This window comes from Salvelinus sp. IW2-2015, unplaced genomic scaffold (assembly GCF_002910315.2).
Source record: "Salvelinus sp. IW2-2015 unplaced genomic scaffold, ASM291031v2 Un_scaffold2835, whole genome shotgun sequence".
Taxonomy (NCBI): domain Eukaryota; kingdom Metazoa; phylum Chordata; class Actinopteri; order Salmoniformes; family Salmonidae; genus Salvelinus; species Salvelinus sp. IW2-2015.
This window is the reverse complement of record NW_019944135.1, coordinates 1-7284: the sequence shown is the minus strand read 5'-3', so window position 1 is coordinate 7284 and position 7284 is coordinate 1. Positions and strand designations below refer to the sequence as shown.

Genomic DNA, 7284 nt, shown 5'->3' with positions numbered 1-7284 from the left:
TGTTCTTAACTGACTTTCCAAGTTAAATAAATATATTGTTGCTCAAAATAAGTTTAATAAGTAACTTTTTTCTCTCAAAAAAAGTAGATGTCAAAATTATTGATAACTCTGTTTGATACCGGCTCTGAGCTTTTTCTAAAACGTTTTATGGAGTTGGAGAACACATAATGTGGGAACCTTCTTCCGTACAAAMTCCTTCCATATGCTTGATATCCTTCTTCTGCGTTTATGGACTTCTCTCTTCAATTCAAAACACATGTTTTCATTTGGGTTCAAGTGTTGATTTTGTGGCAAATTAACAATTTCTTTGGGGATTTTCATGTGTGCTTGGGGTTATTGTCTTGCTGGAAGATCCACTTGTAGCCARGTTTCGGCCTCCTGGCAGACAACCGGGTTTTTGGCTAAAATATCCTGGAACTGGGTAAAGTACATGATGCCTTTGACCTTAATAAGGGCCCTAAGACCAGTGGAAGCTAAATAGCCCCATAAMATCAAAGATCCACCAGCGTAATTTACAGAAGGTATGAGGTCATTTTCTGCTGATGCGTTCTCATTTCGACACCAAACCCACCACTGCTTGGGATTATTGTATGGCGTCATACACAAGATGGCGCCGACAGAGATGGTCGCCTCGCTTCGAGTCCTTAGGAAACTATGCAGTATTTTGTTTGTTTTTCTGTATTATTTATTACACTGTTACCCCAGGAATTCTTAAGTCTTATTACATACAGCCGGGAAGAACTATTGGATATAAGAGCGACGTGAACTTACTAACATTACGACCAGGAATACGACTTTCCCGAAGAGGATCCTCTGTTTGGACCACCACCCAGGACAATGGATCTAATCCCAGAAGCCAACCCAAAACAACGGCGCCGCAGAAGGGGCAGACGGAGCGTCCTCCTGGTCCGTAGACGTTCACGTCACCCACCGCTCCCGAGTATACTACTCGCCAATGTCCAGTCTCTTGACAACATGAAATTCGAGCAAGGGTTGAGACAGAGAGACATATGAGATTGTAACATCCTTTGTTTCATGGAAAACATGGCTCTCTCGGGATATGTTGTCGGAATCGGTTCAGCCACCGGGCTTCTCCATGCATCGCGACGACAGAGATAAACACCTCCCTGGGAGGAGGAAGGGCGGAGGTGTATGCTTTATGATTAATGACTCATGGTGTAATCATAACAACATACAGGAACTCAAGTCCTTCTGCTCACCCGAACTAGAATTCCTTACAATCAAATGCCGGCCATATTACCTCCCAAGAGAATTCTCGTCAGTTATCGTCACAGCTGTGTACATTCCCCCTCAAGGAACTTCACTGGACTCTATGTAAACTGGAAACCATATATCCTGAGCCTGCATTTATTGTAGCTGGGGATTTTAACAAAGCAAATTTAAGAACAAGGCTACCTAAATTCTATCAGCATATTGATCGTAGTACACGCAGGGGTAATACACTCGACCACTGCTACTCTAACTTACGCAATGCATACAAAACCCTCCCCTGCCCTCCCTTCGGCAAATCCGACCACAACGCCATCTTGCTCCTACCGTCTTATAGGCAGAAACTCAAACAGGATTAACCAGTGACTAGAACCATTCAACGCTGGTCTAACCAATCGGAATCCATGCTTCAAGATTGTTTTGATCACGAGGACTGGAATATATTCCTGTCAGCCTCAGAGAACAACATCGATCTATACGCTGACTTGGTGAGTTTATAAGGAAGTGCATTGGAGATGTTGTACCCACTGTGACTATTAAAACCTTCCCTAACCAGAAACCGTGGATGGATGGCGGCATTCGTGCAAAACTGAAAGCGCGAACCACCGCATTTAACCATGGAAAGATGTCTGGGAATATGGTTGAATATAAACAGTGTAGTTATTCCCTCCGCAAGGCAATCAAACAAGCAAAATGCCAGTACAGAGACAAAGTGGAGTCGCAAATTAACGGCTCAGACACAAGACGTATGTGGCAGGGTCTACAGACAAAAACAGACTACAATGGGAAAACCAGCCACATCGCGGACACCGACGTCACGCTTCCAGACAAACTAAACACCTTCTTTTCCCACTGAGGATAATAGTGTCACAAAGACCCCCCCCCCCACTCCTTCTCCGTGGTCGACGTGAGTAAAACATTTAAAAGTGTTAACCTTCGCTAGACTGCTGGCCCAGACGGCATCCCTAGCCGCGTCCTCAGAGCATGCGCAGACCAGCTGGCTGGTGTGTTTACGGAAATATTCAATCTCACCCTATCCCAGTCTGCTGTCCCCACGTTTAAAGATGGCCACCATTGTTCCTGTGCCCAAGAAGGCAAAGATAACTAAATGATTACCGTCCCTTAGCACTCACTTCTGTCATCATGAAGTGCTTTGAGAGACTGGTCAAGGACCATATCACCTCCACCTTACCGGCCACTCTAGACCCACTTCAGTTTGCATACCGCCCCAACACGTCCACAGACGATGCAATCGGCATCACACTGCACACTGCCCTAACCCATCTGGACAAGAGGAATACCTATGTAAGTACGCTGTTCATCGACTACAGCTCAGGATAGAAGACCCTAGTAGCCTGGAAAGCTTAATGCTCCCCTGTGTACACATCACAAACTGAAACGGTCCATCCACCCACCCGCAACAGCGCCTTCTTCACCCAAAACCCACATAGACATTGTGGTGAAGAAGGCGCGACAGCGCCTCGTCAACCTCAGGAGAGCTTGTCACCCAAAACCATGACCAACTTTTATACCAATGCCACAATCAAGAGCATCATGTGTCGGCGGTATCGCGTCTAGTACGGCAACTGCACCGCCCGAAACCACAAGGCTCTCCAGAGGTGGTGGAGGTCGCACAACCCATCACGGGGCAAACTACCTGCCCTCCAGGAACCTACAGCACCCGAGGTCACAGAAGGCCAAAAAAGATCATCATGGCAACAACCCACCCGAAGCCACTGCCTTCACCCCGCTATCATCCAGAGAACGCAGTCAGTACAGGTGCATCAAAGCTGAGACGCGGAGACTGAAAACAGCTTCTATCTCAAGGCCATCAGACTGTTAAACAGCCAATCACTAACTAGAGAGGGCTGCTGCCTACCATTGAGACCCCATCACTGGCACTTTCAAAATGGAACACTGAGTCACTTTAAACATGCCACTTTAATATTGTTTACATTACTCATCGTCGCCATATGACATATTGTATTTTATACCATATTGCACCTTGCCTATGTCGCTCAGCCCATATACTTACATTTTATGATGGAACAATTCTCAATTGTCACCTTTAGATTTGTTGTATTAGTATTTGTTGTGGATTACTTTGTTGATATTCTTGTCACGATCGGAAACTAGAACAGCAAGCAATTCGCTACAAGCTACTATTAACATCTGCTAACCTGTGTACTTGTGACCAATAACATCTGCTAACCATGTGTATGTGACCAATAACATTGCTAACCATCGTGTATGTGACAAATACATCAGATTTTGGATTGACTGCTGTGTGTGGTCAAGACCTCTGATTCTCAGGTCATTTGACCAAAGCTGTCCAATTTCCAAATCCATGTGCAATGTGTTTAACAAACTCAATTGACGTTTTCCCATTTGTTGGACGACATGAAAATAGAGCTCTTTTGGCGATGCACACCAGTGGTGCGGTTTGTTTCGAAATGAGACAACAGGAAATAGATAGCATATTTGAAAATTGACGCATTAACTTTCGCCACGGGGATCCCTCCCCCTGCCTCCCGTCTCTCTCTCCCCTCCCGCTTCCCCTCCCTCCGTGCTCGCTCCCCCTCCTCGTCCCCCTCCCCTCCGTAATCTCTCTCCCCTCCCTCCCCTCCCTCCGTGCCTCGCTCCCCCTCCGCTCCCTCTCCCCTCCCACTCCAATCTTCCCTCTCGCATCTAACCCTCAATTTCCCCTCCACTCTCCCCCTCCATCTCCCCCTCCATCTCCCCCTCCGTGCTCTCTCCCCTCTCTTTAGCAGGACAGGCTCTGGGAGCTGAGCCAGGGGAAATGAAAGCAGAGCCACATTAAAACTCAGTAAGAGGGGAGAGCAGAACAACGTAAAAGGTTTACAGAACGACTGTTTCATAAACCCACAACTCAGAGCCCTGGTGCTGCCCACACCACAATTATACAGCATGATACAGAAACCTCGTTACGTAAATTTGTGCTCTACCTAGTGGTATTCAGCAGTGCTGATGGGCAGTCTACCTTAGTGCGTATTCAGATGCTTGTGGTGAGTGCTTACCTTAGTGTTATTCAGCAGTGCTGTGTCAGACTACCTTTAGGGTATTCAGCGTGCTGTTTGGTGCAGTCCTACCTTAAGTTGGTATTCAGACGTGTTGTGGGCGTCTACCTTTGTGTTAAGTAAGTGTGGTGCAGTCTACTTTAGGGACGCGTGTTGTGGTCAGTCACTATGGTGGATTTCAGAGTGCTGTGCTGCAGTCCACCTAGTGGTATTCAGAGTGTTGTGGTGCTAGTCTACCTTAGTGGTATTCCAGAGTCTTGTGGTGCAGCTACCTTAGTGGGTATTTCAGAGTGCTTGTGTGCAGTCTACCTTTGTGGTATTCAGAGTGTTTGTGGTAACAGTCTACCTTAGTGGTATTCAGAGGTGTTTGTGGGCAGCTACTTAGTGGTATTCAGGAGTGCTTGTGGTGGCAGTCTAGCTTAGTGGATTCAGAGTGTTGTGGGCAGTTCTACGCTTAGTGGTAATTCGCGTGCTGTGGTGCAGTTCTACCTAGTGTATTCAGAGTGTTGTGGTGCAGTCTACCTAGTGGTATTTCAGAAGTGTTTGTGTGCAGATCGAACCTTAGTGGTATTTCAGAGTGCTGTGGGTGCAGGTCTACCTTAGTGGTATTCAGAGTGTTGTGTGGCAGTCTACCTTAGTGGTATTCAGCGTGTTGTTGGTGCAGTCTACTTAGTTGGTATTCAGAGTGTTGTGTGGTGGCAGTCTACCTTAGTTGGTATTCAGGCAGTGTTGTGGTGCAGTCTCCTTGAGTGGTATTCAGAGTGTTGTGGGTGCAGTCTCCTTATTGGTTAGTTCAGAGTGGTGTGGTGCAGTCTACTTAGTGGTATTTCAGAGTCTGTGGTGCAGTCTACCATTAGTGGTATTCAAGGGCTGTGGTGCAGTTACCTTAGTGGGATTCAGCAGTGTTGTTGTGCCAGTCTACCTTAGTGGTAGTTTCCGAGTGTTGTGTGGCATCTTACCTGTGTATTCAGCGTGTTGTGGTGCCAGGTCTACCTTAGTGGTATTCAGCGTGTTGTGGTGCAGTCTACCTTAGTGGCTATTCAGAGTGTTGTGGTGCAGTCTACTTAGTGGTTATTCAGATGTTGTGGTGCAGTCTAGCCTTAGTGGTATCAGAGTGTTTGTGCAGTCTACGCCTTAGTGGTTTCAGACGTGTTGTGGTGGCAGTCGTTACCTTAGTGGTATTCAGAGTTTGTGTGCAGTCTACTCAGTGGGTATTCAGAGTGTTGTGGTGCAGTCACGTTAGTGGTATTCAGGTGTTGTGGTGGCAGTCTACTTAGTGGTATCAGGTGTAGTGGTTGCAGTCTACTTATGGTATTCAGCGTGTTGTGGGTGGCAGTGCTACCTTAGTGGTTATTACAGCGTGTTGTGGTGCAGGTCTGACCTTAGTGCTATTCAAACGTGTTGTGGTGCAGTCTACCTTAGTGGTATTCCAGCGTGTTGTGGTTGCAGTCTACGCCTAGTGGTATCAGCGTGTGTGTGCAGTTCTACCTTAGATGGTATTTCAGCGTAGTTGTGGGTGCAGACTCATGTACCGTGGTTTGTCACTTGAGTGGTAAATTCAGGTGCGTGTGGTGCAGTCTACCTTAGTGGTATCAGAGCGGTGTGGTGCAGATCTACTCAGTGTATTCAGCGTGTGGTGCAGCAGGTGGTGGTAGGCAGTCGTACCTTAGTGTATTCAGAGTGTTGTGGTGGCAGTCTACCTTGGTGGTATTACAGCTTGCTGTGGTGGCAGTCTACCGTTTAGTGGTATCTACAGAGTGTGTGGTGCAGTCTACCTTAGTGGTTATTCGAGTGTTGTGTGGCAGTCTACCTTAGTGGTAATCAGAGTGTTGTGGGTGCAGTCCTACCTTAGTGGTATTCAGCGTGCTTGTGTGCAGTCTACCTTAGTGTATTCAGAGTGTTTGTGCGTGCAGTCCTCCTTCGAGTGGTATTCAGCTTGCTGTGGTGGCAGTTCTACCTTAGTGGATTCGCGTGCTGTGGTGCAGTCTACCCTTAGGATGTATTCAGAGTTTGTGGTGCAGTCTAGCTTAGTGGGTATTACAGACGTGCGTGGTGCAGTCTAACCTATAGTGTAATTCAGGAGTGTCTGTGGTGCAGTTCCTACCTGTGTTAGGTGCTGCTGCCAGTGGGTATTCAGACGTGTTGTGGTGCAGTCACCTTGTCATCAGAGTTGTGTGGGTGCAGTCTACCTTAGTGTATCAGAGTGTTGTGGTGCAGGTCTACCTTAGTGGTATTGCAGAGTTGTGGTGACAGTCTACCTTAGTGGTATTCAGAGTGTGTGTGCAGTCTAGCCTAAGTGGAATTCAGAGTGGTTGTGTGCGTACTACCTTAGTGGTATTCAGACGTTGTTGTGGTGCAGTCTACCTTAGTGGTATCGGTGTTTGTGGTGCAGTCCTACCTTAGTGGTATTCGGCGTGCTTGGTGCGTCTACGCTTAGTGGTATTCGGGGCTTGTGGTGCAGTCTACCTTTAGTTGGTATTCAGAGTGTTTGGTGCAGTCTACTTAGTGGTATTCAGAGTGTTGTTGTGCAGTCTACATGTAGTGGTATTCAGAGTGCTTTGGTAGCAGTCTAACTTAGTGGTATTCAGTATGCTGTGGTGCAGTTCTACCTTAGTGGTATTTCAGAGTGCTGTGGTGCAGCTACCTATGAATTCATCTTGCAGCTACCTTAGTGGATTCAGAGTGTTGTGGTGCGAACGTTACCTTAATGGTATTACTGGTCTGTGGATGCAGTCTACCTTATGGTATTCAGCTGTGTGCAAGTCTACCTTAGTGGTATTCGGCCGTGCTTGGTGCCAGTCCTCTTAGTGGTATTCAGAAGTGCTGTGTGCCAGTGCTACCTTAGTGGTCATTCAGCTGCTGTGGTTGCAGTCTACCTTAGTGGTATTCAGGCTGTGGTGGCAAGTCTACCTTAGCTGGTTATTCAGAAGTAGCTGCTGGTGACAGTCTACCTTAGTGGTATTCCAGAGTGTTGTGGGCAGTCTACCGTTAGTGGGTATTCGCAGGAGTGTTGAGT

At 47.1% G+C, this 7284-nt stretch overlaps 1 long non-coding RNA gene across 1 annotated transcript in view; it reads right to left on the bottom strand.

The window, feature by feature from the left end:
* The window catches only part of LOC139025549 (uncharacterized), a 7516-nt gene extending 2194 nt beyond the window's left edge, over positions 1-5322 (bottom strand). The window contains exon 1 of the long non-coding RNA XR_011477141.1: positions 5262-5322. This is a non-coding gene — a long non-coding RNA (uncharacterized lncRNA). The remainder of the gene's footprint in view (positions 1-5261) is intronic.
* Positions 5323-7284: the final 1962 nt, after the last annotated feature.